Source organism: Aquarana catesbeiana, linkage group LG01, assembly GCF_042186555.1.
Source record: "Aquarana catesbeiana isolate 2022-GZ linkage group LG01, ASM4218655v1, whole genome shotgun sequence".
NCBI lineage: Eukaryota > Metazoa > Chordata > Amphibia > Anura > Ranidae > Aquarana > Aquarana catesbeiana.
Window position 1 is genome coordinate 939,329,188 of NC_133324.1, and position 18,440 is coordinate 939,347,627.

An 18,440-nucleotide genomic window follows, 5' to 3' on the forward strand; every position below is an offset into this window, starting at 1 on the left:
CTGGACTGTCCACATACCCCTGCGGTAATCTTGACCAGGTCAACTGTTTACCCCTCCCCCATGAGAATGAAAACATGGGCAATACCCCATCATCGATCGGGATGCTAAAGAATGCATTCGCCAGGTCCACTACTGTGTAGCAAAGGGAATCAGCAGGTATTTTCAAAAAGATAAAAGAAATATCTGCTACCAAAGGTGGCAGAGGTATAACCTGCTTGTTGACGGCCCTTAGGTCCTGTACAAGCCTCCATTCCCCATTTGCCTTTTTCACAGGGTAGATTGGTGTATTCCAGGGGCTTATAATGTGTTTCAGAATCCCTTTTGCTATGTAATCATTGATTAATGGTGTGATGCCTTCAATTTTTTCGAGTGGCAGGGGGTATTGCTTGTGATATTGTACTTCGGCATCTGGACGCATTTGTGGTGTGTAAGGTGTACAGTTAATAAAACCCACACTCCCTTTGTTTTCTGCCCATATAGCATGTGTTTCTAGAGTGGGTGGCAATGATGCAAAGAGTCCCCTGAAAGTGTGTCTCTTTGGAGCATGTAAATCGCAGAACGGTGAGCTGGCAGTGAGGGAGCCCCCTCTGTCAAATTTAATGGTGATATTCAGTTTAGAGAGTAGGTCCCTCCCCATTAAGGATACTGGACAATCCACAAGGACAGCAAAACTCTGGGTGCACAGTTCCTGCCCTTCTGGAGTGGCCACGGGCAATGGTGGAGTGATGGGGTGGGTAATTGATGTCCCATTTATACCAATAGAGTTTCCCTCAGTGCAGTGCGGTGTGTCATATATGGCATCATTCAAACTACTGAATGTAGCCCCTGAATCCAACAATAGACATATCAGGTGATTGTCTACCCGCAATAGTACCTGCGGGAGACTTTTCCACGATGAATTGTAACACACAAGGCTGAGGGACGGGACATACTCTTGGCATCCCTATTGTGGTGTCCGCCGAGCGGATGGCCACTGCATCGGGATGCGTGGGGGTGGTCTATTAGGCTGAGGCTGGTATTGGGGTTGTGGTGGGGGTGGTTGGGGTTGTGGTGGGTGAGGATACCTGATATCCTGAAGGCGACGGGGGGTGGTGTTAAGATTCCTACCTCTTCCTCTCTGGGCGTTTGTTCTAGGTCTGTAGGGACATTGGGATTTCCAGTGCCCCAGTTCCCCACAGTTAAAGCACCCCTGGTCTGGTGGGTAACCCTGGTCTGGGGGATATGATTGCATTGGTGGATAAGGTTGCATTGTCATTATGTGGGTGGGCGGAGTCCCACCAGTTGGCAGAGTCTGGGTTGGTGTCAGGGAGGGAAAAATGCCACCCTTCTGCTCAAATACCCCTGATGTTTCTCGTGACCTAGCATCCTTCATAAATTCATCTGGAGGTTGTTCTGCCCACTTTGGATTAGTGAATTTAAGCAACTGTGTCACCTTCGTATCGCCACCGGCCATAATGGTGGTGGTGAACAATTGGGGGTTGGCGTTATCTACTGCTTTCCACAGACCATATACCCGGGTACAAAATTCATAGAATTTTTCCTTTTGTCCCTGTTTTGCTAGGATAAGTTCCTGAAGTGCAGATGAACCCTTGTATATAGTAGACCAATGATTCCCCATACCTTTCCAAAAAGACACCCAATCTTTATTTTCTTCTATGTGAGCTGTCCATAAGGCATCTACGGGATGCCCTTCTGGGCTGTCAGGGTCAACTATACTAAGAATCCCTGCTATATCTTCCTTATCCAGGCTCGTCCCTGCACTGTATTTTGCAAGGAAAGCGCCAGCCTCCCTAGGGCTTTTCTTTGGGCTGGGGCATAACTCCTTTATTTTTGACAGTGTGCCTAGGGGTAGGGGAATATGTATTATTGTTTCCCCTATATGCATAAGTGGTGCTTTAAAGGTGGCACCTAGAGTTTCCTGTTCCATTTCTATTTCTCTTTCCTCAGTAGAGGATTCACCCTGCTCCCTTTCCTCCTGTGGGGGTTTCTGGCTTATGGCCGGTTTAGTTTGGCTTCTGAGTGTGGTGGATGGCTGTGAAATTATCTTTTCCTTAGCTTCCTTAATCCTTCTTGCCTCTTTCTCTAGTTTCTTCTCGTACATCTCTAAATCTTCCCTTTTCCTTTGTATCCTTTCTTCCTCTTCCTGCTGTCTTTTATTAAATTCTTTCTGTTTCTCCTCCCATTCCTTTTCCCTGGGGCTTAACTTCCTGACTCCTTCCTCTTCTCCCTTTTCCAGGGACATTCCATCCCTTTCTTCCTTAGTTATCGCAGAATACTCTCTTATTTCACCCTCCCTCCTATCTAGCTCTCTTTTGTAATGTTCTAGCTCTTCCTCCCTCTTAGACATTTTCTCCTCTAATTCCTCCTTTCTCTTCTTAAGCTCTTTTAACTTCTCTTCTAATTCCCTTTCCTTCGGATCCAACCTCCTAATCCTTTCTTCTTCCCTCCTACGTATACCTTCTGCCCAGACTTCCTCTTCCCTGTTCCTACTTTCGTTTTCCCATTGTGTAACTTGTGCCTGATCAGCTGCCCCATATACCATGGTAGCCAATACTGCTGGATCCAGAGATGGATACAGCTGAAGATATGGACCCAATGTTCCATCCTCTTGTTTAACCATCACATAAGGGGGGGGGGGTGCTTCGGGTTGCTGTGATAGGGCGGGTGAGTTTACAGGTTTTGGTGTGGGGGCTTTAGTTACATACTTTGTTTTATATTTGGCTAAGCATTTGTTCCATATTTTGTAACAATCTTTCATGTATTGGGTGTCTTCCCACTTCCCAGGTGGGTAAGAGTGCTTGTGTACCTGACACACCTTGCTCACTTCCTTCCAATCGTCCTCAGAACAGGGACCTAGTGGCCCCGGGTCATGTATCCCCAGCTGTTGGCATCTCTCTCTGACCTGTGTCCAAAATGGTTCTACCTGTGGCCCCGGTAGTGTGTTTTTAACATACTCATATGGGGATGGATTGGCCATGGTCTGGGTTGCCGCAGAATTCCCCATCTAATAACCTTGGTAGTGTGTGTCTAGTACAGGGACAGAGATGAAAGCAGCCTGTTTGTGCTATAATCTGTTCCCTGACTTGGGAATAAGTCCCCTCGTCTGTTATCGCTGTGGGGCTGATATAGCTATGTAGGTTAACCCTCAGTACTCGGTATAGGAAACCCCTCCTTGTGGCAGGATATACTCCCCTTGCACCAAGTCGGTATGAAAACCCGGTTGGTCTAGTAGTGAGCAGGATCCACGTCCTATCAACACTAAGGAACAGTAAACCAAAAGTGCAATGTGGGCAAGCGGGTGCTATCTCACTACAATCGGGTTCCTGATTTATGTTGTTCATTTAGTGCATATATGTGTAATGCCTTAATAAAAAAATCCCCTAAATCAATACAGTACTTTACATTCAGTTGTCATACACATATATATCATACACTTATCTCTAATTCTCTAATTCTCTATACACTCTAACTACTGTATATACTTACGGTGGTACCTAAAAGAAAACAAGCAAAATCTTATATACAGTGGCCAAATAAAGTTACATTATCTCAACATGTTATTATAAGTGCACTTTTCAATATTTCCCCAAAAATTGGGCGTCCACTCAGCCACTCCTTATACTACGGGCGTATTCTATACTTCCCGAGTTTTAAACACACATATATCTACCTAACACAGTCAGACCAACCTAGTCAGACTATTTTAAACAAAAAACCAAAAAACCTGCGAGCCCTTCTTAACCCTCCAAGGGACCAGCCTAGTCCGTTGCGAAGGCACAGTTATGTAAATAGGTGGGTATACAAGGTTATTTGAACATGGCAAGTATCAACACCAATTACCAAAAAATAGGTAAAAAGGAGTAAAATGACTTACCTGTTCAAACACACCCCACCACTTTCTGGTACCAAAACTGTTAGGCGCCCGTCTTCTCCTTGTGGCCTAGGCTCTTGAGATGGCTCAGTGGAGGACCACGCCGGCGGACAATCAATTACACATACACAATGTACGTGCTGAATGATTACAATGGTTTATTGAATGGTTTGCTGTTTTATGCTGTGCCTCTACAAGACTCTGCCCCATTTGGGGGCCAATCAAAATAATACACATAAATGTTCATTAGCATATTAGTAATTTCTTAATCTTGTGATTTTCCATATATTAGTAATGTCTTCATCTTGTGACCTTAATGTTAACCTCTATAGTTCAGGCCATTACAGTTCAATGATTCCTTACTTTCTGTTAACGTCTGCTGACCATGAGATGCCCAGCCACAACTTCCTAAAAAAAAGCTAATTCTGGCCGTTGTTGGCCTTCTCATACCCAGCAACAGTGTACAGAGATAAAAACCACAGACAGATGTTTCCTAAGATGAAGACATCAGACAGGAATAGACAGACAGGGTGATATTGCAATGAGATAATTCAGTCATTAAGTAATACTGTCATGAGATACAATTTGTCACATTCACTGAAATATAATTCATTAAGCAGATAAGCAATCCTGAACTTATATCCTCAGGGTAAAATCAATAATCAAAATCAATAACCAATAATGCAATGTATTATGGAATCTCCTTACAACTTTTATTCCTTTAAAAATGTCAGTTTGTGCAGGGACTGTTCTAAGCACAGGAAACACGCACCACTTTACAGGCATACTATAGAACCCCCCAGGTACCATATTTAAAGGAATATTTCACTTTTTTTTTTTTTTTTTTTACGTTAAGCATCATTAAAATCACTGCTCCCGAAAAAACGGCCGTTTTTAAAACTTTTTTTTGCATTGATGTATGTCCCCTGGGGCAGGCCCGGGTCCCCAAACCCTTTTTAGGACAATACCATGCAAATTAGCCTTTAAAATTAGTACTTTTGATTTTGAACGTTCGAGTCCCATAGACGTCAATGGGGTTCTAACGTTCATGCGAATTTTAGGTCTGTTCGCAGGTTCTGGTGCGAACCGAACCGGGGGGTGTTCGGCTCATCCCTACTCCTGATGACAGGAAGCAGTAGATCCATGTCATGTTGCTAGGCAGAACAGGGAAATGCCTTGTGTACATAGGCATCTCCCTGTTCTGTCTCTCCTCACCGTAATTACGGGACGCCGGCGAATATTGAGTTTGCAGGAACTGCGGGCACGCTCCCGCACATCCCCGCTAGACAGCAAATTCAAAGGGACATATAGGTACGCCCTTTTGCCTGCTCGTGCCATTCTGCTGATGTAAATATGCATGCGGCGGTTGGAAAGTGGTTAAAGAGGAAATTCTGTATGTGGTTTGGATGTGCAGGGATGTGTCTTGAGTGGTGACTAGGGATGAGCTTTGAGTTCGAGTCGAACTCATGTTCGACTCGAACATTGGCTGTTCGCAAGTTCGCCGAACAGCGAACAATTTGGGGTGTTCGCGGCAAATTCGAATGCCGCGGAACACCCTTTAAAAGTCTATGGGAGAAATCAAAAGTGCTAATTTTAAAGGCTAATATGCAAGTTATTGTCATAAAAAGTGTTTGGGGACCTGGGTCCTGCCCCAGGGGACATGGATCAATGCAAAAAAAAGTTTTAAAAACGGCCGTTTTTTCAGGAGCAGTGATTTTAATAATGCTTAAAGTCAAACAATAAAAGTGTAATATCCCTTTAAATTTCGTACCTGGGGGGTGTCTATAGTATGCCTGTAAAGGGGCGCATGTTTCCCATGTTTAGAACAATCTGACAGCAAAATGACATTTCGAAGGAAAAAACTCATTTAAAACTACCCGCGGCTATTGCATTGCCGACAATACACATAGAAGTTCATTGATAAAAACAGCATGGGAATTCCCCAAAGGGGAACCCCGAACCAAAATTTAAAAAAAAAAAATGACGTGGGAGTCCCCCTAAATTCCATACCAGGCCCTTCAGGTCTGATATGGATATTAAGGGGAACCCCGGCCAAAATAATAAAAAAAAAATGACGTGGGGTTCCCCCTAAATTCCATACCAGACCCTTCAGGTCTGGTATGGATTTTAAGGGGAACCCCGCGCCAAAAAAAAAAAAAAAAACGGCGTGGGGTCCCCCCAAAAATCCATACCAGACCCTTATCCGAGCACGCAACCTGGCAGGCCGCAGGAAAAGAGGGGGGGACGAGAGTGCGGCCCCCCCTCCCTCCTGAACCGTACCAGGCCACATGCCCTCAACATTGGGAGGGTGCTTTGGGGTAGCCCCCCAAAACACCTTGTCCCCATGTTGATGAGGACAAGGGCCTCATCCCCACAACCCTGGCCGGTGGTTGTGGGGGTCTGCGGGCGGGGGGCTTATCGGAATCTGGAAGCCCCCTTTAACAAGGTGACCCCCAGATCCCGGCCCCCCCCCTGTGTGAAATGGTAAGGGGGTACTTATACCCCTACCATTTTACGAAAAAAGTGTCAAAAATGTTAAAAATGACAAGAGACAGTTTTTGACAATTCCTTTATTTAAATGCTTCTTCTTTCTTCTATCTTCCTTCATCTTCTGGTTCTTCTGGCTCTTCTGGTTCTTCCTCCGGCGTTCTCGTCCAGCATCTCCTCCGCGGCGTCTTCTATCTTCTTCTCCTCGGGCCGCTCCGCACCCATGGCATGGGGGGGAGGCTCCCGCTCTTCTCTTCTTCTTTTCTTCTCTTCTTCTCTTCTTCATTTTCTTCTCCGGGCCGCTCCGCAATCCATGCTGGCATGGAGGGAGGCTCCCGCTGTGTGACGGCGCTCCTCGTCTGACAGTTCTTAAATAACGGGGGGGCGGGGCCACCCGGTGACCCCGCCCCACTCTGACGCACGGTGACTTGACGAGACTTCCCTGTGACGTCACGGAGAATGCCACAGGGAAGTCCCGTCATGTCCTGTGCGTCAGAGGGGGGCGGGGTCACCGGGTGGCCCCGCCCCCCTCTGACGCACAGGACATGACGGGACTTCCCTGTGGCATTCTCCGTGACGTCACAGGGAAGTCTCGTCAAGTCACCGTGCGTCAGAGTGGGGCGGGGTCACCGGGTGGCCCCGCCCCCCCGTTATTTAAGAACTGTCAGGCGAGGAGCGCTGTCACACAGCGGGAGCCTCCCTCCATGCCAGCATGGATTGCGGAGCAGCCCGGAGAAGAAAATGAAGAAGAGAAGAAGAGAAGAAAAGAAGAAGAGAAGAGCGGGAGCCTCCCCCCCATGCCATGGGTGCGGAGCGGCCCGAGGAGAAGAAGATAGAAGACGCCGCGGAGGAGATGCTGGACGAGAACGCCGGAGGAAGAACCAGAAGAGCCAGAAGAACCAGAAGAACCAGAAGATGAAGGAAGATAGAAGAAAGAAGAAGCATTTAAATAAAGGAATTGTCAAAAACTGTCTCTTGTCATTTTTAACATTTTTGACACTTTTTTCGTGAAATGGTAGGGGTACTTATGTACCCCCTTACCATTTCACACAGGGGGGGGCCGGGATCTGGGGGTCACCTTGTTAAAGGGGGCTTCCAGATTCCGATAAGCCCCCCGCCCGCAGACCCCACAACCACCGGCCAGGGTTGTGGGGATGAGGCCCTTGTCCTCATCAACATGGGGACAAGGTGTTTTGGGGGGCTACCCCAAAGCACCCTCCCAATGTTGAGGGCATGTGGCCTGGTACAGTTCAGGAGGGAGGGGGGCCGCACTCTCGTCCCCCCCTCTTTTCCTGCGGCCTGCCAGGTTGCGTGCTCGGATAAGGGTCTGGTATGGATTTTTGGGGGGACCCCACGCCGTTTTTTTTTTTTTTTTTTGGCGCGGGGTTCCCCTTAAAATCCATACCAGACCTGAAGGGTCTGGTATGGAATTTAGGGGGAACCCCACGTCATTTTTTTTTTTAAATTTTGGCCGGGGTTCCCCTTAATATCCATACCAGACCTGAAGGGCCTGATATGGAATTTAGGAGGACTCCCACGTCATTTTTTTTTTTAAATTTTGGTTTGGGGTTCCCCTTTGGGGAATTCCCATGCCGTTTTTATCAATGAACTTCTATTTTTCCTTCAAAATGTCATTTTGCTGTCAGACTGTTCTAAACACAGGAAACATGCGCCCCTTTACAGGCATACTATAGACACCCCCCAGGTACGAAATTTAAAGGGATATTACACTTTTATTGTTTGACTTTAAGCATTATTAAAATCACTGCTCCTGAAAAAACGGCCGTTTTTAAAACTTTTTTTTGCATTGATCCATGTCCCCTGGGGCAGGACCCAGGTCCCCAAACACTTTTTATGACAATAACTTGCATATTAGCCTTTAAAATTAGCACTTTTGTTTATTCATGTTCGTGTCCCATAGACTTTAACGGTGTTCGCATGTTCGAACGAACTTTTTTCCTGTTCGCATGTTCTGGTGCGAACCGAACAGGGGGGTGTTCGGCTCATCCCTAGTGGTGACCAGGGATTTATTCAATCTCCATTTAAAAGAGGGCTTGTCATGCAGGGACAGCTTTTAATGCAGAATAAGGGGGTTCTCATCTGGCCAGGGTCTGGAAAAGATGTCCACTTTAGAAACTAAAGATAATTGTTGGAGTAGCACAAAGATGTGGTCTATCTAAAAGAAGTTTGAATGAGGGCTAGAACAATACATACAAGTCCCTAGTTTGGGGAGGCGGGGGTGAACTTCCTGCCAGGTATCTGTTTTTATTATTATTTCTTTGTCTGTCTTCATAACAAAATGTATTAATTAATTAATATAGGCTGACTTTGTTCTTCAAAGCAAAGCCAAACTGTCAAACTTGACTGAATTGATTTGCCCAATCTTCAAGTGTGAGTCGGAAATTGATTTTTAAATGTTTGTTCATTGCTTATTGAACATGAATATTATTGCTGAATTTAAATTTGATCTCTATTATTTAAAAGTGTAAGACCACATTTAGATGAGTTCTGCTTTTCCCATGAAGTCATTTTGCATCCTCTATTTCTTCCAGAGGAAAGTTATCATCTTGCTAATTTCAATGGCACAAGGACAGGTAAGTACCTGTCTTGTCAGGGGTGCAGAAGAGGCCCATTAAAGGTTACTAAATGTAAGATCAAAATAATTGTAATGGTAATTTCTAAATATACCCTCCTCTGCCATTAATATTTTTGCCTTTACAGTTCAGATGAACAATCACCTATAAATGTTTTGGCTTTTATTTCTGCTATCCACAATGTTAACCAGAATCCAGAAATTTTGCCCAATATTACACTGGGATTTCAAGTGATAGATTCATGTTTACATCCATGTTTGGCTGTAAAGAATGTTCTAAGCATTTTATCTGGGCTACAGAAGACAGTCCCTAATTACTCATGTCCTGGAGAAGCTCAACTGGTGGGGTTTATTGGAGATCATTACTCAGTTACAACAATTCCAATGGCACAAATACTTGGAATTTATGGATATACACAAGTAGGTCTTTCATCTTTGCCCTCAAGACCTTCAAGTGCAAAATTCAAATAAAATGTAGCTACAATGAAACAAAAAAAAATGTTTTCAAATTCAACTGAAATTATTGTGAAGAATAAATTTTTTGTGCATGGAACTCCTCCCTGCTCCATATAAACGTTTATCTTATGTAGGACACCCTCTAAGGAGCTACAGACAAACTGGATCCCTCACTCCTGCACAGCCAGGCACACCAAACCCCTCACAGGCACTCCAGAGTCAGAGAACAGTCCGTGACCCTGTTTTTGTTATTTTTTTGAGTGTTAACAAAAAATAGGGATGGGAGGTCATAGGATGTCCACTTGACTTCAGCAACAAAATTTAGGCAGCAGTTTTAGGGACATCTTCCTATACACACTCTATATACAGTCTTCTTGACTCTCCTCCTGCACACACTTCATTGCTGGCTCCAGCTGAACCACTGTTGGAAGATATGACAAGGTCTCAGTCAGTTTTTTAGCAATGGCCCACAGGGGTGGAATGACAACTCATGGGGCCCCCAGTCAATAAGAGATCATGGGGCCCCCTGTATCCACACTGTTATGTATTAGTGTGTTACATAGTTACATAGTATATATAGTTACATAGTAGGTGAGGTTGAAAAAAGACACACGTCCATCAAGTCCAACCTATGTGTGTGATTATGTGTCAGTATTACATTACATATCCCTGTATGTTGCGGTCATTCAGGTGATTATCTAATAGTTTCTTGAAGCTATCAATGCTCCCCGCTGAGACCACTGCCTGTGGAAGGGAATTCCACATCCTTGCCGCTCTTACAGTAAAGAACCCTCTACGTAGTTTAAGGTTAAACCTCTTTTCTTCTAATTGTAATGAGTGGCCACGAGTCTTATTAAACTCTCTTCTGCGAAAAAGTTTTATCCCTATTGTGGGGTCACCAGTACAGTATTTGTAAATTGAAATCATATCCCCTCTCAAGCGTCTCTTCTCCAGAGAGAATAAGTTCAGTGCTCGCAACCTTTCCTCATAACTAAGATCCTCCAGACCCTTTATTAGCTTTGTTGCCCTTCCTGAGGACTGGTGCCCAGAACTGGACAGCATACTCCAGGTGCGGCCGGACCAGAGTCTTGTAGAGCGGGAGAATTATCGTTTTATCTCTGGAGTTGATCCCCCTTTTAATGCATGCCAATATTCTGTTTGCTTTATTAGCAGCAGCTTGGCATTGCATGCCATTGCTGAGCTTATCATCTACTAGGACCCCCAGGTCCTTTTCCATCCTAGATTCCCCCAGAGGTTCTCCCCCCAGTGTATAGATTGCATTCATATTTTTGCCACCCAAATGCATTATTTTACATTTTTCTACATTGAACCTCATTTGCCATGTAGTCGCCCACCCCATTAATTTGTTCGGGTCTTTTTGCAAGGTTTCCACATCCTGCAGAGAAGTTATTGCCCTGCTTAGCTTAGTATCGTCTGCAAATACAGAGATTGAACTGTTTATCCCATCCTCCAGGTCGTTTATAAACAAATTAAATAGGATTGGTCCCAGCACAGAACCCTGGGGAACCCCAATACCCAACCCTTACCATTCTGAGTACTCCCCATTTATCACCACCCTCTGAACACGCCCTTGTAGCCAGTTTTCAATCCATGTACTCACCCTATGGTCAATGCCAACGGACCTTATTTTGTACAGTAAACGTTTATGGGGAACTGTGTCAAATGCTTTTGCAAAATCCAGATACACCACGTCTACGGGCCTTCCTTTATCTAGATGGCAACTCACCTCCTCAAAGAGGATTAATAGATTGGTTTGGCAAGAACGATTCTTCATGAATCCGTGCTGATTACTGCTAATGATATCGTGTTATACTGCTCTCCATCCAGTAGGGTGAAGCATTGTAAATATGATCTTTTTATTGTTATTGTAGAGCTATGTACTTTAGAGCATCTTTGGTTTCTGTGTGTCTGTGTTGGATTAAGTAAAAGAGTCCTGTGAATGCCTGTCCATGTCGATGGTTCAAATACATTTTAACCACTTCAGCCCCGGACCATTTGGCTGCCTAAAGACCAGAGGGTTTTTTACAATTTGGCACTGCGCTGCTTTAACGGCTGATTGCGCAGTCATGCAATGCTGTACCCAAACGAAATTTGCGTTCCTTTTCTTCCCACAAATAGAGCTTTCTTTTGATGGTATTTTATCACCTCTGCGGTTTTTATTTTTTGCGCTATAAACGGAAAAAGACCGAACATTTTTAAAGAAATGATATTTTCTACTTTTTGTTATAAAAAAAATCCAATAAACTCAATTTTAGTCATACATTTAGGCCAAAATGTATTCGCCCACATGTCTTTGGTAAAAAAAATGTCAATAAGCGTATATTTATTGGTTTGCGCAAAAGTTATAGCGTCTACAAACTAGGGTACATTTTCTGGAATTTACACAGCTTTTAGTTTATGACTGCCTATGTAATTTCTTGAGGTGCTAAAATGGCAGGGCAGTACCAACCCCCCCAAATTATCCCATTTTGGAAAGTAGACACCCCAAGGAAATTGCTGAGAGGCATGTTGAGCCCATTGAATATTTATTTTTTTTGTCCCAAGTGATTGAATAATGAAAAAAAAAAATTACAAAAAGTTGTCACTAAATGAATTTTTTTAATTGAAATTTTTGATTCCACTCCTCACTACCTATCACAGTTTTGAAGGCCATAAAATGCCCATATGGCACAAACCCCCCCCAAATGACCCCATTTTGGAAAGTAGACACCCCAAGCTATTTGCTGAGAGGCATGTCGAGTCCATGGAATATTTTATATTTTGACACAAGTTGCGGGAAAGTGACAATTTTTTTTTTTTATTTGCACAAAGTTGTTACTAAATGATATATTGCTCACACAGGCCATGGGCATATGTGGAATTGCACCCCAAAATACATTTAGCTGCTTCTCCTGAGTATGGGGATACCACTTTTTGGGAGCCTAGCTGCGTACGGGGCCCCGAAAACCAATCACCACCTTCAGGATTTCTAAGGGTATAAATTTTTGATTTCACTCTTCACTGCCTATCACAGTTTCGGAGGCCATGGAATGCCCAGGTGGCACAACCCCCCCAAATGACCACATTTTGGAAAGTAGACACCCCAAGCTATTTGCTGGGAGGCATGGTGAGTATTTTGCAGATCTCATTTGTTTTTGAAAATGAAGAAAGACAAGAAAAAACATTTTTTTTTCTTTTTTCAATTTTCAAAACTTTGTGACAAAAAGTGAGGTCTGCAAAATACTCACTATACCTCTCAGCAAATAGCTTGGGGTGTCTACTTTCCAAAATGGGGTCATTTGGGGGGTGGTTGTGCCACCTGCTCATTCCATGGCCTCCGAAACTGTGACAGGCAGTGAAGAGTGAAATCAAAAATTTACGCCCTTAGAAAGCCTGAAGGCAGTGCTTGGTTTTCGGGGTCCCGTACGCGGCTAGGCTCCCAAAAAGTCTTACACATGTGGTATCCCCGTACTCAGGAGAAGCAACAGAATTTATTTTGGGGTGTAATTTCACATATTCCCATGGCATGTTTGAGCAATATATCATTTAGTGACAACTTTGTGCAAAAAAAATATATATATATTTGTCTCTTTCCCGCAACTTGTGTCACAATATAAAATATTCCATGGACTCGACATGACTCTCAGCAAATAGCTTGGGGGGTCTACTTTCCAAAATGGGGTCATTTGGGGGGGTTTTGAACTGTCCTGGCATTTTATGCACAACATTTAGAAGCTTATGTCACACATCACCCACTCTTGTAACCACTTGAAGACAAAGCCCTTCCTGACACTTTTTGTTTACATGAAAATTTTCTTTTTTTTTTTGCAAGAAATTTACTTTGAACCCCCAAACATTATATATATATTTAAAGCAAATGCCCTACAGATTAAAATGGTGGGTGTTTTATTTTTTTTTTTTCACACAGTATTTGCGCAGCGATTTTTCAAACGCATTTTTTGGGGAAAAAACACACCTTTTAAAATTTTAATGCACTAAAACACACTATATTGCCCAAATGTTTGATGAAATAACAAAAGATGATCTTAGGCCGAGTACATGGATACCAAACATGACATGCTTTAAAATTGCGCACAAACGTGCAGTGGCGACAAATTAAATACATTTTTAAAAGCCTTTAAAAGCCTTTACAGGTTACTACTTTAGATTTACAGAGGAGGTCTACTGCTAAAATGCTGCCCTCGATCTGATGTACGAGGTGAAACCTCACATGCATGGTGCAATTGTTGTTTACATTTGACGCCAGACCGACGCTTGCGTTCGCCTTTGCGTGAGAGCAGGGGGGACAGGGGTGCTTTTTTTTTTTTGCTTTTTTTTTTTTTTTTTTTTTTTATCTTATTTTTAAATTGTTCCTTTCATTTTTTTTTTTAATCATTTTTATTGTTATCTTAGGGAATGTAAATATCCCCTATGATAGCAATAGGTAGTGACAGGTACTCTTTTTTGAAAAAATTGGGGTCTATTAGACCCTAGATCTCTCCTCTGCCCTCAAAGCATCTGACTACACCAAGATCGGTGTGATAAAATGCTTTCCCAATTTCCCAATGGCGCTGTTTACATCCGGCGAAATCTAAGTCATGAAATGCTCGTAGCTTCTGGTTTCTTAGGCCATAGAGATATTTGGAGCCACTCTGGTCTCTGATCAGCTCTATGGTCAGCTGGCTGAATCACCGGCTGCATTCTCAGGTTCCCTGTTGAGACAGGAGAGCCAGAGAAAAACACGGAAGACAGTGGGGGGGGGCATTCCCTCCCACTGCTTGTAAAAGCAGTCTAGAGGCTAATTAGCCGCTAGGATTGCTTTTACATGAAAGCCGACCACTGGCTGAAAAGAATGATACCAAGATGATACCTAAACCTGCAGGTATCATTCTAGTATAACCACTCAAAGTCATGAATAGGGATGAGCCGAACACCCCCCTGTTCGGTTCGCACCAGAACATGCGAACAGGAAAAAAAGTTTGTTCGAACGCGTGAACACCTTTAAAGTCTATGGGACACGAACATGAATAATCAAAAGTGCTAATTTTAAAGGCTAATATGCAAGTTATTGTCATAAAAAGTGTTTGGGGACCTGGGTTCTGCCCCAGGGGACATGGATCAATGCAAAAAAAAGTTTTAAAAATGGCCGTTTTTTCAGGAGCAGTGATTTTAATAATGCTTAAAGTCAAACAATAAAAGTGTAATATCCCTTTAAATTTCATAGCTGGGGGGTGTCTATAGTATGCCTGTAAAGGGGCGCATGTTTCCTGTGTTTAGAACAGTCTGACAGCAAAATTACATTTTGAAGGAAAAAACCCATTTAAAACTACCCGCAGCTATTGCATTGCCAACAATACACATAGAAGTTCATTGATAAAAACGGCATGGGAATTCCCCAAAGGGGAACCCCGAACCAAAATTTAAAAAAAAATGACGTAGGAGTCCCCCTAAATTCCATACCAGGCCCTTCAGGTCTGGTATGGCTATTAAGGGGAACCCCGGCCAAAATTCGAAAAAAAATGACGTGGGGTTCCCCCTAAATTCCATACCAGACCCCACAGGTCTGGTATGGATTTTAAGGGGAACCCCGCGCCAAAAAAAAAAAAACGGCGTGGGGTCCCCCCAAAAATCCATACCAGACCCTTATCCGAGCACGCAACCTGGCAGGCCGCAGGAAAAGAGGGGGGGATGAGAGTGCGCCCCCCCTCCTGAACCGTACCAGGCCACATGCCCTCAACATTGGGAGGGTGCTTTGGGGTAGCCCCCCAAAACACCTTGTCCCCATGCTTGCTGCAGACAAAACATCTTTTTTGGGGGGTTTCGTTGGGTAGGGGTACTTGGGAGGACATAAATAAAATGCCTCTCATGCAGCCGACTGCATTTGGTTGGGGATGTGAATAGGGGAAGTACGGGCGCTGCAGAAGTGGTGGGTTCCCAATTAGAATTGGCGAATGCAGCATGAAGGGCATTATGGGCACGACAGGCCTGTTTGTCTTCTTCTTGGTGGCAGCGGAACACTACTTGTGCTTGCCACCTCACCAGCTTGAACTGCATTTATGGGACTCGCCACGTCACCAAGTGTTACTGCAGTGCTGGTTTGACTATGATCGGGGTGTACTAGGCCGCTGGTGCTTGCCAGTTCACCAAAACGCTACCAAAAAAACTGTTAGCGATCGCAGGGATCAGGCCTGACTCTGCGAACGCTGCAGTTATGCGTTTAGTGTTTTGTAAGTGACAGTGATCGATCGATACTGCACTTGGGTGGGCTGGGCTGGGCTGGGCGGAGGGGCAAAATGCAGGTGCTAGCAGGTATCTGGGCTGATCCCGCTAACACTGAGTTTTTGGGAACCCTAAACTGCTGGGGACGCTAGTATAGATCTGATCGGATCAGATATTGATCCGTTCAGATACTATACCCCTAAGGGAGGCGTATGCTGCGTGCGTGGGTGTTAGCGCTACTGGCGCTAACCTGACGCTGCCTGGGGCTGGTGCTTGCCAGTTCACCAAAACGCTACCAAAAAAACGGTTAGCGATCGCAGGGATCAGGCCTGACTCTGCAAACGCTGCAGTTATGTGTTTAGTGTTCTGTAAGTGACAGTGATCGATCGATACTGCACTTGGGTGGGCTGGGCTGGGCCGGGCGGAGGGGCAAAATGCAGGTGCTAGCAGGTATCTGGGCTGATCCCGCTAATACTGCATTTTTGGGAACGCTAAACTGCTGGGGACGCTAGTATAGATCTGATCGGATCAGATATTGATCCGTTCAGATACTATACCACTAAGGGAGGTGTATGCTGCGTGTGTGGGTGTTAGCGGTACTGGCGCTAATCTGACGCTGCCTGGGGCGACGCATATCACCGCCGGGCGATCAGGGGGCTAAACCTTTATTCGGTAATAAACGGCGGATGCCCTGACACTATAAAAAATAAAGAACTAACTAGCATCACCCGTAACAGTTATACGTGATCAGTGGTGAAAGGGTTAACTAGGGGGCAATCAAGGGGTTAAAACATTTATTAGGTAGTATATGGGGGTCCCTGTCACTATAAAACGCTGACGGCGAACCTAAATATTTACTACCCTAACTAGCGTCACCAGTGACACTAATACAGCGATCAGAAAAATTATCGCTTAGCGACACTGGCGACGGGGGGTGATCAAGGGGTTAAAACTTTATTAGGGGGGGTTAGGGGGGTACCCTAGACCTAAAGGGGGCTAACCTTAACTGCCCTACCACACTAACTGTCACAAACTGACACCAATGCAGTAATCAGAAAAAAAACTGCTTGGTGTCAGTGTGACAGGGGGGGGTGATTGGGGGGAGATCGGGGGGGGGATCAGGGGGTAAAGGGGGGTGTAATGTGTGCCTGGCATGTTCTACTGTGTGTGTAGTGTTGGTGCACTCACATTACAGTCTTCTCTCCTCTGCGCTGGAACGAAAAATACAGAGCCGAGGAGAGATGACATAATTTCCTTTGCTGCTGTTTAGCATACAGCAGCAGAGGAATAATTCTCATTGGCTGGGAGCGATCGCGAGGTGGGGCACAAATGGATGGCCTCCCCCTCATCTCTGATCGCTCCCAGACCAAAGACGACCGCCTCGGGCACCGGGGGGGGGTTCTATTGGACCCCCCGCCCGCGGGAAGGCAATCACATACCAGGTACGTGATTTTGCCTGCCCGTGCCATTCTGCTGACGTACATCAGCGTGAGGCGGTCGTCAAGTGGTTAAAATACACAAAACTGGTGACGAGGATGGGATTTTAGTGAATGGACACTGCAGAAACACAGGTAATAAGCTTGAGTGAAGAATCAGAACTTGTGTTTTAGAGACACATCTATAAATATCTCCAGCAAGGCTTCTCTGGATTACATGGAGGAATTTGATGTGGCTAATCCATCCTCATGGGACTCATATGCTGACAGGGTAGAGTTTTTCCTGGAAGCTGTGCAGAAAAGAGCTGTGTTACTGAGTTTTATTGGATCTAAGACTTTTTTTTTCAAATAACAGTTTTATTAGTTATCTCAGCAGGTAAAAGAACATAGACAGAACACATTAAGTTCCAGGAAGTGCTAGAACATGGATATAGCCACTACAGACATTGTGGCAGTAATTGGTTCAGGATCATTTAGAAAAGTAAGATAAGAAAGAATAGATGAGAAAGTAAGGTAGTATCTTAACCATTGGCTCATGGTGCATCCTCTCGGCGATGCCCCACCTCCCAGACCTTATCGTGCATTTCCAACCTATCCTGTAATCTAGCTGTCATTTTTTCCATTAGCTCCACATCTTTTATTCTGGAGTACAGAGCTTCTTGGGAGGGTTGGGAGCGCCACTTTCAGTTGAGGGCGACCAGACATTGTGCAGCTGTCAGGACATGCCTAAGTAGCTTTTTGGATGGTTTGGCAATTTGTAATGGTGACACACCAAGTAGGAAAAAATTTGGCGTCATGGGGACCTGTACCCCAAAGAGGCGGAACAACAAGTGCTGTGTCTCCGTCCATAAGGTCACTATCATGGGGCGACTCCAGTAAATATGGTAGAGGGTACCTTTGTCACCCTGACAGCGCCAACACCAATCAGAGCTAGAGGGGTAGATAACATGGAGTACATCCGGCCTCAGGTACCAAAAGTAAAGAATTTTATAAGCGTTCTCTTTGTAGAGCGTACAGAAGGAGCTTTTAGCCGCCTGGGACCAGATCGTCTGCCATGTCATCTCAGGGATTTCTTCTCCCAATATCTTTTCCCAGCGGAGCGTGTAGGCATGTTTACCCTGATTCAGTATAAAGTAGGAATTAAGTAGCCGGTTTATGTCGGAGATCAGACCCCGACATGCAGATCCCTCTAATATTAAGCTCTGGAAGGGAGATGGCGCTGAGAATTGGAGATTTAGGGCAAAGGATTGAGCATAGTGGAGTATTTGCAGATATCCATAAAACACCTGGCGAGGCATGTCAACTTTTTTCCTGGAGTTCAGTGAACGTTAGTGTCAGGGCTGGGCTCAGCCCTTCCTTCTCAAAGCTGGCCGCTGAG